The sequence below is a fragment of the Canis lupus genome, chromosome 37, assembly GCF_011100685.1.
Source record: "Canis lupus familiaris isolate Mischka breed German Shepherd chromosome 37, alternate assembly UU_Cfam_GSD_1.0, whole genome shotgun sequence".
Classification (NCBI taxonomy): Eukaryota; Metazoa; Chordata; class Mammalia; order Carnivora; family Canidae; genus Canis; species Canis lupus.
Window position 1 is genome coordinate 5,337,648 of NC_049258.1, and position 14,928 is coordinate 5,352,575.

A 14,928-nucleotide genomic window follows, 5' to 3' on the forward strand; every position below is an offset into this window, starting at 1 on the left:
ATCAAAATAAAAAGACACTGCACAGAACTGAAGGTGGTGTTTGCAGAAAATATGACAAAGTCATGTTATATAAAAGCTCACCTATGTTGGTAAGAATATTGAGGCAAAATAATAATGATAAACATCTAAATAAAGATAAGGCAAAATCTTTATTACAAAATTAATAGTACCAAGTACTGAAGAGGATGCTATGATCATACTGCTGGTGGCAGCATAACCAAACTTAATTTCCTTAGAAACCAATTTGAAAGTATGTAAGAAGACCTGAAAAGCGTTAACATTTTTTTGTAGTCTTTTCCTACATCTCGAAATTATCCAAGCAAGTAACCAAAAATAATAGCACAAATTGAAATTAAAGTGATTGCATATTGTGATTAAAACTCTATACAAATATTTGTGAAAATCTTGAAACTGTAAGTAATTCACTTCCACATGTGACAAAATGTGATTTTGTTTAACAAAAGCTTAAGATTTATAATTGCTGGCTTTTATTTTTAGTTTTTTTTTCTTTTTCTTTTTCCCCAGTGAGTAATTGCAACTTGGTTTATTTAAGCCTGTTTTTAGTTTTTTTCAATCAGAGTTGTACGTGAATATAAAGGATTAAATAGTTCCATGGAGGTTTTTTTTGTTATTTTTTTTAGTTCTATGAAGTTTTTAGGGAAAAGGAAAAATCAGTCCTCCTGGTCTTCCTTCTTTCATGTTTTTCTACCTAGAAAGACAGGAACTCCTTTAGTTTCATTAGTTGATTATTTTGCTCTTCACTGCCATGTCTTCAGTATATTCATTATTGCTTATTGATTTTCAATTTAAGTCATTATTTGTTAAATGAAAGATGAAGATTTACCATTTTTCCTCCTCTCAACAAATCTCCTCCCACTTTCTATACCCTTGTTTTTCAGTACAATTATTGTGTAATTTTGGTTTAGAACAGTATGTAGTGTTCTATTTTTGTGACTAAATGTTACAATATCAGGTATTATAATAAAACTATTTTTTTCTTTCCTGCACAACTTTGTTTTTTTCTGGCATTAATGCTTACTTTTCCTTTTTATTTTTCTATGTGCATATATATCACAGAATCTCAGCTCTGTGTACCTGAATGTAGCTCCTATAAGAAAGGGAAATGTGCCCTAAAAAGACCATTTATGGAATAATTTATAGTTTAGTTTTTTTTTTTTTTTTAAGATTTTATTTATTCATGAGAGAGACAAGCAGAGACACAGGCAGAGGGAGAAGCAGGCTTCTTGCAGGGAGCCTGACATAGGACTCGATCCCCAGACCTGGGTGAAGACAGACACTCAGCTACTGAGCCACCCAGGCGTCCCTAATTTATAGTTTTCTTATATGTTGGACATTGTTAAACTTAATAATGAAGATGATTGCTAATTGGTAATGACATTGGTAGTTTGCTATAAAAAATTTTTTTTTAAGATTTTATTTATTTATTCATGAGAAACACAGAGAGGCAGAGACATAAAGGGAGAAGCAGGCCAGGAGCCTGATGGTGGGACTCGATCCTAGGACCCCAGGATCACAACCTGAGTCAAAGGCAGACTCTCGACCACTGAGCCATCCAGGTGCCCCACTACTGAAAATTAAGTAGGTTTGGCATTTGAATTACATTTTTGTAAGATTCTGTTAAGTGACAGAGCTGAATCATCACTTTGTTCAACAATTAAGAGGACCTTGATGGCTTAAAATACTGCAAGGACACCTAAAATTAATCACACAGAAAGCTGCTACGATGGGGAAGATGTAGCTTGTGTTGTCATCATCATCAAAAAATGTTATAAATGCTGTAAAAATGTTTTTAAAATGTTTATAAAAAGATTACCCTGGACATTCTTTGATTTTTTTTTTTTTTTTTTTTTTCCCTTCCCAGTCCTCATGGAAAGGAATTCTATTAACTGGCAGTGCTTCTGAATGACAAGCTGGTGCAAAATCAGGGACATGTAACAGTGACACAAAGGTTAGAGTCATGATGAATGGACTGATAAAAATTTGAGCGTGGCAGTGACTATTCTTAAAGTCAGCTGCCAGTGGTGATGAGTCAGTCAAGCATGTGTGCCTAATTCAAGTCCTAAGATTAACACTACTAAGTCCTCTTCATGATGCATCTTATGTAGGTTTAAATGCATTTGGTATAAAAGAGGTTGAAGTCTATTTACAGGGTAGCCTAAAGTCATAAACATTGTAGTAGTTTCAAAAGGCATCACGGTATTTTGTGACTAAGAAGAGCCATTACACTTACTAATGTCAAATGTTCTGTGTATTCACAAGTAGCAGAACGGACACAGGAATATAGGTGGCTTTCAACAGTATGGTTCCAGGCTCCCCATAACAAAAATATAGAGACTTGAGTTAGTTGTTTTGATATGCAAAGAGAAGGTGTAGGCTTTGCACATGAAAGTTTAAAATACAATAAAGATGATTTGATATGCCGATGCTTGATTTGGTACACTTGAGTCTAGGCTCAGATGTTTTCATTCTCTCCTGTTAAAGTTAATGAAACGGGCTTCACTGAATTCCACCCAAGCTCACGTAGAGCATGCATCTAACTTTTTGTATGTATGAATCTCAGTGGAAATATGAAGAGATTGAATGGTGCTTGCTTGTTGGGAAGAGCTGCATTGGCATTCCAAACTAAAACTGTGACATTCGTAAATTAGGTATCTGGTCAAGTCAGGTAATGAAGAAAAGCAAACCTTGAAGCTAATGAAGATTCTGCTGTTCTGCTGAGAACTCATTACTGAAATAATTTTATGCCTTGAAAAGGTTTTTTTTTTTTTTCTCTTATGCCTTGAAAAGTTTTATAATGTCAGTGAAACTAGTATGTTGTGATGATTCTTTTCTACTTCTCAAATACTAGTGAATTGGGTACCTTTTGTAATCTAGAATTGGTCTTGGTTGTACTAATGCTGAATGTGCATTTTTGAATATTCTTGCTAATGCTTTTTCAGAGGAATCAAAACAAAGAGACTGCCTTCCCCCCCCCCCCCCCGGTTATATATACTTTTTGGAAGTTAAGTGAAAGATACATAGAACCATATCTAATAGTAGTAATACCTTAGGGTGATATACTTGCTTTACAGAGCGGCTTTATGTACATTAGTTCAATTGATGGATAAATGTAGGTGCTATGCCCCTGCTTTGTAGATTGGGAACAGTGACAGGCCTGGGATGAATTAGAGACCAAGGTTTCTAATCCCTGGTTCTTTACTATGTACAAAATACTGTATTCAGCAGGTGTGTCAGAAATTGGGTTTAAAATGGGCCCTAGGGGATCCCTGGGTGGCTCAGCGGTTTAGCGCCTGCCTTTGACCCAGGGCGCGATCCTAGGGTCCTGGGATCGAGTCCCGCATTGGGCTCCCGGCATGGAGCCTGCTTCTCCCTGTGCCTCTGCCCCCCCCCCCATGTCTGTCGTGAATAAATAAAATCTTTAAAAATAAATAAATAAATAAATAAATAAATAAATAAATAAATAAATAGGTCCTAGGGGACGCCTGGGTTCCTCAGTCAGTTAAGCAGCTGCCTTTGGCTCAGGTCATGACCCAGAGGTGCTGGGATTGAGCCCTGTGTCAGGCAAGGAATTTGCTTCTCCATCTGCCTCCCCCCGGCCTCATGGGCTCTCTCTGTCTGAAATAAATAAATCTTTAAAAAAATAAAATGGATCCTGGTTCTATTGCTATTAATAACTTGCACTTAAATAGCATATAACATTGTAATAAGTAAAATGGAAAAACGTTTAAAGCTTTTTCCACTTCAAAAAAAATACTTGTTATTTTACATGATTATCATAATTACTGTGAAATAGGACAGGGATTAATATCCCCACGTTACAAGTGGTAATAAGACTTAAAGAGGTTAAGTGATATGCACAGCAACTCCTAGTGAGTTGCAGAGCCAGATCTTTGAGGTCTTGGGTTCCTAGAATAGTGTTTTGTCAGCATGCAAACAGTCTCATCCTGTGTGTACGCTGATGAATTACGTGGGGAAACTAAATTGGTATCTGACTACCAATATAGGGAAAGATTAATGAAGTCATTCAGTGGTGTAAATGCCAGTTTATGTGGTTCAGGACATAATATAGAACCAATTTCTACCATGTTTAAAGAAGTCCTATAATGAAACCTTTTTAAAAAATGAAGTTCTTTATGAAATTGGGATACTGTGTACATTTATTAAATGAATTTTCACATTAAGTGTATTTAAAGCATGACATATAATCCAGATAACATCTTTTAGTGGTTTTTTTTTTTTTTTTTTTTTCTTTTGATTTTGCTCTCCTTTGTTGGCCTTCAGAATACCAGTCTGGAGCATTGAAATGCTTAGTTTTAAAACCTTGCTTAGTGGGGCACCAGGGTGGCTCAGTGAGCTCAGGTCATGATCTCTCGGGGTCCTGGGATTAAGCCCTCCATCCGGCTCCCTGCTCAGCAGAATCTGCTTCTCTCCCCCTCTGACCCTCTGACCCTCCTCCTCACTTGTGTTTTCCCTCTGTCTCAAATAAATAAAATCTTAAAAAAAAAAAAAAAAAAACCTTGCTACGTAGTTGATAGTATCTTTCCTATGATTCTGTGTGTGTATGTGTGTGTGTGTGTGTGTGTGTGTATGAATGAGAGAACGGAGATAAAAGCTACTGACCTTTCATTTGATTTTCATTTTCCTTTTAAAAAATACTCTCTAGTTGAAGTCTTTTTTTTTTTTTTTCTTTAAGTCAAATGTTGAATAGATTATACACAGGATATGCTACTGACCCTCCCAGTAACATCAACCTGTTGTTGGAAATAGAATTATTTTAGTGTCTATTAGTTACCTTTTTTATGTTAATCATTTTGTTGATTCATTTATTGATAATCATATTGAGTTTTTTAATATTAACTTAAGTAATAGGGGACAGTTTGTTTTCCCTTTAGTAGTGTACTTTGGATATTAGTACATCAGTAATTAGTAATTATCTCACAGTGTTCTGGTTTTATGATATACAGATATGCTGGTGTAGTAGAAAGAGTCTTAGACATTCAAGTCAGGGGACTGCCACAACTTGAGGTATCACCTTAATCATGTATACCTTCTCTGGGTCTTAGATTTCTACTTATAAAATAAGAGTATTTACCTGGTATACTTAAATATCTTTTTATCTTAAACTTTCTGTGGTTCTGTCTGTATGAAATAACTATCTTCTTTAGATAAAATATAGAAAGATTTTGTAATGTTAGCAATTAGTGTATATTTCAGTTTGTTCTTGATATAGGTGTCTAATTTTATTTAAAAATTTAAAAAATTGTAATTTGGCACTTTATGCAGGAAAAAGTACCATAGGAAGCCTACAATTAAAGATGTTTATTTATCTTTTAAAGATTTTATTTGTTCATAAGAAACACACACAGGCAGAGACACAGGCAGAGGGAGAAGCAGGCTCCATGCAGGGAGCCCGACGTGGGACTTGATCCCTGGTCTCCAGGATCAGGCCCTGGGCTGAAGGCGGCGCTAAACCGCTGAGCCACCCAGGCTGCCCATTAAAGATGTTTATAAGCCTTTATAAAAGAACTTGGTATGGAGATTATCAACTCTGCTTCTGTTTCTTTTAAGTGTAATCATCTAGTTAATAAGCAAGATCCTTTGGTTACCAATAATAACTTTTTTCTTTCTGGTTAAGACATGGATTTTCTATTACAGTATTTTTAAGTGCATATGAAAACTGGTGAAATTAGATCTGTAGTTATATGGGTTATCAGTTTCTTTTGAAAATGTACTGTTATTATTTAAACATCTTTGGGAAAATTGGGTAAAAAGTGCATGGAAACTGAACTGTTTTTACAACTTATATCTTAAATTATTTATTATTTTTTAAAGATTTTATTTATTTATTCATGAGAGACAGAGACACAGGCAGAAGGAGAAGCAGGCTCCATGCAGGGAGCCCAATGTGGGACTTGATCTCTGGTCTCCAGGATCACACCCTGGGCTGAAGGTGGCACTAAACCACTGAGCCACCTGGGCTGCCCTTAAATTATTTTTTTAATTTTTAAGAAATATTTAAATTTTTTTAGAGAGAGAGTGTGAGTGGCGGTGAGGTGTGGAGGAAGGCAGGGGGAGAGGGGAGAGAGAATCCCAAACAGGTTCCACACTCTGAGCAGAGCCTGGCACAGAGCTGGATCTTACGACCGTGAGATCATGACCTGTGCCCAAACCAGTAACGAACCCATTGAGCTACCCAGGTGCCCCATATCTTAAATTATTTTAAAATAAAAAGTTAAAAAATACATTTGTCTTTGGAGATGGTTAAATATAGGTCTGTTTGTAGAAGGTACATATTGCTGATTTTACTAATTGAAAGTTGAAATATCTATATACTATATATATATTTTTTTAATTTTATTTTTAAGTAATCTCTGTACCCAACCTGGGGCTTGAACTCACAACCCCCAGATCAAGAGTTGCATGTTCCACCAACCTAGCCAGCCGGGCACCCCTGAAATACTATTCTTCAAGGATTAAAAATTATTTTGTCTGGGGATGCCTGAGTGGCTCAGTCTCTTAAGCATCTGACTCTTGATTTCAGCTCAGGTAATGATCTCAGGGTCATAAGATCAAGCCCATGTTGGGTTTAGTGCTCAGTGTGGGGTCTTCATGAGATTTTTTCCTTTCCCTCTTCTCCCCCTGCCTCTCCCCCCACTCTCAACCCCAAGAATCCTCTTTGTGCTATGGTTAGAATAGGATCCTTAACTTCATGGAATGCTCGAGAAACTCAAGTTGTGGTTGAGGCTGTATTTCCCGATATCCTTGTAGCTGATTGAGGCCATGTGACTAAGTTCTTGCTATTGGAATGTGAGAAGCGATGCATGCAATGTCTGCTTCAAAGAAATTTCTGTACCTGGATTTTGATTTTTTGTTTTACAGCTGATTGGGATAGCACCCGTGTAAGGCTGATGTATCTCTGACTGAGGCAGAGCTATTCCCAGACCTAGAGCAGTCATCTTGGACTGTTTGAGAGAGAGAAATAAACTTGATTGTTTAAGCCACTGCACTTCTGCAAGAGATCTTTGCAGTAGCTGCTTAGTCCACTCTGACTAATGCATACTTCATCCAAATGACTCTCAAGCACATTTGTATGGAAGTTCCGAACTGAAGTTGCAAAGTTTATGAATGATTTACTTAGAGAAAAAACATTTAACATATGTTTAAAATTATACCTATGATGTCACTCATGTATTTGCATTCCTGCAGTACTCTTGGATATGAATAATTAGAGGAATCAGGATATTTAGAATTCTTGGAATAATCTAATTTGAGTGCCTTACATTTAAAACATGACAAATGACCATTTAAATCTCCTATAGACCACTCACAGTTTTTTGTGTTTCGTGTGAAGTTGGTAACCAGAGGGTTAATGAGACCAACAAGCACACTGCAGACCCTTTTTGTTTGTTTTGTTTGCCTTTAAATATCCCTGATTCTCCTCCTTGGGGAGGCAGATTTGAGGCTTGCTCTTCTTGTTTGCCTCTTGAATAAACCCTCTCCTTGCTGCATACTTGATGTCTCAGCGATTGGCTTTGCTGCATGTCTGGCATACAAACTTGGGTTCAGTTATGTATTTGGTGAGCCAACCAGGAGTTCTTTGCCTGTGGTTTGTTGGCCCTCAGTCAGTAATGGGAGTCTAGTGCTGCCTAGCATCTGTGTCCTAGGGACCGTCCCCAGAGCCCTATTTCTACAGGGTACCATCGACTTTTGGTGCTTAATTTAACTCTTGTGGCAAGGAACCTGTTTTTGGTTTGGACAGGTGTCTCTTGGTAAGTGCTTAATGTGCCATGCTCAGCCTGTGAGCTTATTTCTTCCTTCCATTTGGTTTGGTTCTCTTAGATTTCTTTCTCCCATTTGATTACCTCTGAATGGGGGGTATGGGTTCTCTTAGCCTTCTTGTTTAAGGAAAGGCTGATTGGAAGTCATTTGGTTCAGTTGGTGAGGCCTCAACTTTCAGGGAGGAACCAGTGCTCACAGAGGTATGATGGACTTCATTTGGTTTAATTGTTGCTGCAGCTTTTGGTATCTTTGGACAAAACTGGCTATGTTCTAATTGGGAAATGACAGTATGATTGCCACATGCAGGCCTTTGGGCTGTATTCTCCAAAATTGGGCAATGTTTAGTTATGAATCCATGAAAAGGAAAAAAAAAAATCCTGTTTTTGTAACACTGCTTGGCCACAATATTTATTAGACCTCAGAGAAAAGTGATAAACAGATCCATAAATTATAATACTATCTTGCAATGAGACTTATTTTTTTAAGTAGTCTCTAAACCCAACGTGGAGATCCAACTCACAACCCTGAGATTAAGGGGGGTAGGCATGCTCTACAAGGGAGCCAGCTAGGCACCCCTAGGTTTTATAAAAGGGCCTTTAATGAGGATTTTGTTTGTATCTTATTTATATATTTGTGTATCTACAAAAGTTAATGTGAGGTTATTTTTATCCCTCCAGATGGTTTTAATTAATTTGTAAAAGAGCTCTGGTTAGATGATTCTTGGGCAAGTGCTTCTAAGAATTGGGCATTCTAAAACCCCAAAATGGAAACTAACCCACGTGTTTTCAAGTCTACGTGATCTGGGGAAAAATTCAGTATTAAAGATAATTTAAGGTTGTTAAATGATGTTAAAATAGGTTGTCAGCATTAGATATAGAACTTTTTGTTCTGCCTGTGTTTACCAGAAGTGAGGTAGGCTCATGTTATTTCTGTTGCAAAATTTGTTAAAAAAGGAAAAAAAAAAACTTTGAAATAATTCTAATGTAATTAAGACTACTGGAAACAGTTCTGTATGAAAAGAAAGTGAGACTCATTATTTAAAGAGGAAAATCCTAGGATACAGTCTGAATGTAAAAAGGAAGAAAGTTTGTGGGAAGGGAATCTTCGGAAAGGAATTTTGTGCACAGTTGGGATTAAGATTATGGAGATTAGTATGTAAAAAAAGTTTCTTAGGGGCGTGGTCAACACCTGGGAAAGGAAAGGGAGAGTGGAAAGCAAGATTAGGCAGGAGCTGAGCATTGATACGGTATCAGCAGAAGCCCTAGCTAATATCTAAGTTCCAAAAGTTGGATTGCCCTTAGAGCCATCCTGAATTGTGTCCAAAGGCCTGGACTTGTATATCCTCATATTGAACAATCAATGGATGTGACCACCTGGGAAGAGAGCATGCTCTTAGCAGGGCAGCTGTCTTCAGGCAAGGCAATCCTGATAGCCTTTGAGAGGTTCCTGCAGCTGAGAGCCTTCTTTCCTGATGGAGATTCTGATCAGCATATCCCATTATCCACAAGAACTCCAGTCCATGCAGTGTCCTGCGTGTCCTTGTCTCACTAAGTGTATATCAACGGTGGGGGGGGGGGGGGGGGTGATAGGAATATAAGGAGGGACTGCAAAAATTTTTAAATTTTTTTTTAAATATTTTATTTATTCATGAGAATACACAGAGAGGAGAGAGAGGGAGAAGCAGGCTCCATGTAGGGAGCCTGACATGGGACCTGATCCTGGGTCTCCAGGATCACACCCTGGGCTGAAGGCAGCGCTAAACTGCTGAGCTGCCAGGGCTGCCCTAAATTTATTTTATTGGAATGAATGAGTCTTAATATTAGAAATACCCTAGTATAAGATTGGAATTTGGTTTTTCTGTTAAAAATAATATTTTTCTTAGATTATTTGTCTAAATTCTAACCAAATGTTTTCTTTTTTTTTTTAATGATTTTATTTATTTATTCACGACAGACACAGAGAGCTCTAGAGACAGAGACACAGGCAGAGAGAGGGGCAGGCTCCATGCAGGGAGCCTGATGTGGGACTCGATCTCGGGGCCCCAGGATCACACCCCCGGCCGAAGGTGGTGCTAAACCCCTGAGCCACCGGGGCTGCCCTTCTTTATCTTTAATCTGCCTAGAAAAAACTCTCTGTACTTGCCTTTAGAATCTCTTATTGCCACCTTGGCTAAATAGATCCATTAAATACTAAGTTTTGTCACAATCTATAATGCTATTTAAGCATGTTCTTTAAAACCTGATATTTAAAAAAAATAAAAAATAAAAAATAAAGCCTGATATTTCTGACAGACTTCCCAACTTCACCTTCTAAGTAGTCTTTTTGACTAATGAGGCTGACTTTTTGGTATATCAAATTACATGGGAAGCATTGTCAAATAAGTAATGATAGACTTTCTTAGGTTGTATAGGTGAATGCAATAGCTGTTTCAGAAATTATATAAAACTCCTAAGGTTTTGCTATATCCTGATGATGTCATCACTTCTAATTGAAGGGTGTATCACAGAATTTCCTTGTCAATTACATGGTAATGACAGATATCTGATACCTCTAAAATCATAAAACCAAGAATTTCCAGAACTATTGGGAAAACTGCATTATTTTTGGTGGAAATGAAGGTGATTTTAGAAGTTATGTTTCAGTAGTACACATTGGTGGATGTTAAAGACAATTCATCAGAACTGGGATCTAAGTGTTAGTTGTTTTTCAATAAAACTAGTCTGTATCCTGAATTCTGGTTTTCTCAAATATCTGGCTAAGACTTCTCCAAACTTGGGATAAACTTTCTTATCCCAAGTCCAGAGAAAAGGAGAAAAATCATTGAGAACTAAAACTTCCTTTTTTCCTGAAGCCCTGCAAGCTGGAGCTGACACCTTGAGGTAAACTTCAGAGAAAATTGCCACAATGGCCCATTTTTGTTTTAGACAATCTTCATGCCTGTTGCTGTATTGGCCACTCAGATCACCAGAGACATACAGATAATTGAACAAGTTCATTCCACCTGTCTTCATTTGATGGATCTGCCATTGGAAAATCCAGACCTTGAGATATTCACAGAAGCAATTTTATGGATCAAGAATAAAGAAGAGCTAGATACATGACCCATCAGTTAGTATTCATTGCCGACATTACCAGAAATCAGATTGCTCAATTGCCTAAGGGAATAGGCAGGGACATTAAGCCACAGTTAGTGGCCCATACAGAGACTCCAAAACCCTCTGTAATGGCTTTAGTACCAAAGACTTAACTCACCAGTATTCTGTTGAAAACCTAAGAAGAACTGAAGAATGGAGTTTTGGACACGTTACTGGCACTACCTAGAGCCAGCTGGAAATATAATGAACAAGGGATAATCCTTATCCCAGAACATCTTGTAGTTGTATTTACCAGAGCACCCCAGATGGGTGAGATGTTACTCTCCAGTGGATCTAGAAGTATATTGTGGGTCCCAATCTTCAGAGACCTGTCAAAAAACAGTGAAAAAATGTGATGTTTGTGCGAAAAACAATCCTAAGACTGGACTCCCACCAGTTCTAAAAGGCATACCACTTAAGAGGCCCCAAACCTGTTGAAGACTGGCAGGTGGACTTTACCATGATGCTACACACAATGGGTAATTTTCAATATTTGCTAGTATTTTTTTTTTTAAGATTTTATTTATTCATGAGAGTTGCAGAGAGAGAAGCAGGCTCCATGCAGGGAGCCCGATGTGGGATGTGATCCGGGGACTCCACGATCATGCCTTGGGCTTAAGGGAGGCATTCAACTGCTGAGCCACCCAAGTGTCCCTATTTGCTAGTATTTGTAAACACCTTTTACAAGTTGAGTTGAAGCTCTTCCATGCCATTCAGAGAAGGTATCAGAAGTTGTCAAAACACTTTAAACAAAGTCATTTCTGAGCTTGGATTGCTGCTAACAATTCAGAGTGACAGTGGTGCAGTATTTACGGTGAAAGTCACAAAAGCAGTGTCCCGTGTGTTGGGCATGCAGTGACAATTACGTGCTTCATGCAGACCTCAATCAACTGGGAAAATGAAAAAATGAACCATATACTTAGAAGAACTTTGGTAAAGATTTGTAAAGAAACCAGTTTAACATGGGGGGGAAAAAAACCTTGCTAGTTGCCCTGCTCTGAGTAAGTGACCCCTAACAATAAGCGTGGTTTAAGCTCCTAAGAAGTATTCTATGGAAGACCCTTTCTCCACGCTTTTTAGGACTTGGGAGTTTCTAACAGGGCTCACGTTAGGGAATTGGATACTATCAGGTATGTTCAATCTTGTGGAAATTCTTAACTGCTGTAATAAGTTTGCTTCCAGCAGCTTGATTTGTACCCCACAGGTGTGCCCTTACACTTCCTGGTCCTAGACTTGGTCTTATTTAAGGCCTGGAAGAGCAAGCATACAGAGGACCAACTCCAGCCTTGTTGGACAGGACCTTCTGTGGTGCTATTGACCATGATTCCTCAGTGAAACTAAAGGGAGTTAAGCCATGGATTCACCACACTCAGATGAAGCTGGTTCCACAAGAATCCACAGGTTTACTATACCCTTGTCGGGAAGGAGAACCTCAAAAAGAATCCTGCTTGGATCAGTGAGCCTCTGATGGACCTAAAACTATTTAGGAGAGCTAGTCCAAAGAAATCATTTTTCTATTGTTTGCAACCTCTCAAGCTTGAAAAGATAATCTACCATTAGGATTTTGCCAACATTGGTCAGGGGTGGCAGTCTTTCTCACTGTTGAATATATCATTCTGAACCTGGCTCAGAGTATGACCACAGCATCCAAGTAGTAATCCTCATAACTTCTTTTGGTCTAATTTGATGCACTCCATCAGCTTAGAGACAGGTTAATCAAGTCATCCAGTTAACCACACTCCTTGCTTTCAAATGAAATCTTCAGTGATTCTGCAGAATGAAAATATTGATCATCTTGAACTAACAGGAGTGCTGTGAGCATCCCTCGGTTTCATTTTATATGTGGATATGAATATTTTTCTAGGGGAACTAGAGTGTAAAAATCTCAGTTAATGTAGAATGCTGAGTTTCAGTTTGTATGTTGGAACTAAAGAATATTTCTAAATGAGTGCAGAGAGTTCAAGTCTTCTAACTCTGATCTTCTCCCCCTTTCAGCTAGAAGTAACTAGAGCGTTCATGGTCCCAATTCCCTCAAGAAAGGAATGATCAAAAGACAGTGGGGATTGATACAAGTGACCAAAGGTTAACGGGACTAATAAGTGCAGCTGCAGCTTTTTACCCAGACCTTTTTTATTTGCCTTGAAACAGCTTTGTCAATCTCTTCCTTAGGGGAGGCAGATTGAGGCTTGCTCTCGCGTCTCCTTGTCTCCTTGTCTGACTGCTTCTCCGATAAACCCTTTTCTTGCTGCATACTCAGTGTCTCAGTGATTGGTTTTGCTGCACTTTGAGCATAGAACTTGTTTGGCCACACATGGGGTCAATTATTTGATGTTGCCTGAGAAAATATATGTATGTTTTATTTCTACCATTGGTACCTATTCATTTGACAGATAATAAGCACTGAATAAACCACAAGACATTTAACGTATCAGATGAGTGAAGCAACATTCACTAAGAATAGTCTCTTTTCACTAGCATCTTCTAGTGGAAAGTCAAAGTAAAATGCAGGGAGTGTAACTGCCCTCTTAGTAGTGATTGTCTTAATTACCCATGCTCTTTCATCTTCATTATTGTACAAGCAAAATTAATATATTTTAAATGGTGACTTTATCCATGAAGCTATATATGAAACTGATGTGTTTGGATTTAAAAAACCCAAGCCTCATACTTAATGTAGCTTTTAATATTAGAAAACATTATAGATTTATTACTTTTAATAATTCTTAAGCCACGTATGTTACATATAATTCTACCTATTTTATTTCAAGGAATCCCAAGATTCAGTTGACTGTAGTATATCATTTTAAATAAATAAGAGTGTTTGATTTACTTGTATTGATTGTAATTCTCACACGTTGGCTGTCTGATTCAGACTGGATAAAACATTGCCGAGACCTACTGACAGAGTTCCTGATTCAATGAGTTTGGATGGGGTGCAAGAATTTATATTTCTAACAAGTTCCAAGGTGACTGTGATGCTGCTTCTGCTGCTCCTACAACCATACTTTGATTAATCATGGATAGAGGTTATGTGATCTTTTCAAACTAAAGAATACGTAGAAGAATATAACCTGAATCCCATTATCCTGCTCTAATAAATACTAAACGTTTTGTCACAATGCTTCAGATCTCTCTCTTTTTAAGAAATAAAACCCTGCAGATGCAGTTATATGTGTATACCACCCTCCGTCATCTGACTCTCCTCTTACTGAGAGGTAACCAGTCCAGAATGTAATCATCCCTACGTTAGGTTCTTGCTACCTATCGATATATATACCCCAAAAGTAAGATGTTTTGCATATTTTTTTATTGTGTTCAAGTGATAGGACATGTACCTTTTTGTTTTAAATTGTTTCTGAGATTTGTGCATGTTACATATTCCTTCATAGTCCTACATTTATCATTCCAGTGTAATTTTTAATTACATAAATATAGCACATTTATTTTATCCATTCTTCCACTCTTGGGCATTATAGGTTTGTGGCAGGCACTAATTATTACATAATTGACTGCCATTCCTTATTTACCTCCTTTTTCTTGCTTTGAAGCCGCCATGTTCTGTGAGTACTTCCTCTCATGTATGTAGGGGAGAGAACATTTTTCCATTCCCAAGGGAATAAATATCTATTTGTCTAAGTCACAGTAATTTATTCCTTTACCAGTGATTGGTTTTGGCTTGGGTATGTAGTACAGTCCTGGTCTAATATATGTGAAGGGAAATCTAAGACTTTGGGGAAATATTTTTCTCCTTGGGTAAGAAGAGGTATGAAGAGAAATCCTCCAGCTTTGGATATAGTTGTGCAAGGATGGAATGGTTGTAGCAATAGCAGTTCTTTGAGACTCTGAGGGGACAAATCTGAGAACTTGGGTTTTTGATCATGCAACTATCTTGGAACCACCCATTTCTGCCAGCTTTTTTTAATGTGAAATTCTTTTCTGGTGTTCCGTTATTACAACCAAAATATCCCATTATAAGGTAGTTAACATTTAAGAA

General features: G+C 37.7%; 1 protein-coding gene across 6 annotated transcripts in view; it reads left to right on the forward strand.

Annotated features, from left to right (window-relative positions):
* The window catches only part of SLC39A10 (solute carrier family 39 member 10), a 136,733-nt gene that overhangs the window by 77,068 nt on the left and 44,737 nt on the right, over positions 1–14,928 (forward strand). The window contains exon 2 of one of the 6 annotated variants that reach the window (XM_038585212.1): positions 1,883–1,969. The exons of the other annotated variants lie outside the window; for them this stretch is intronic. The gene's annotated coding sequence lies outside the window, so the exon portion shown is untranslated. The remainder of the gene's footprint in view (positions 1–1,882; positions 1,970–14,928) is intronic. 6 annotated transcript variants of the gene reach the window in all.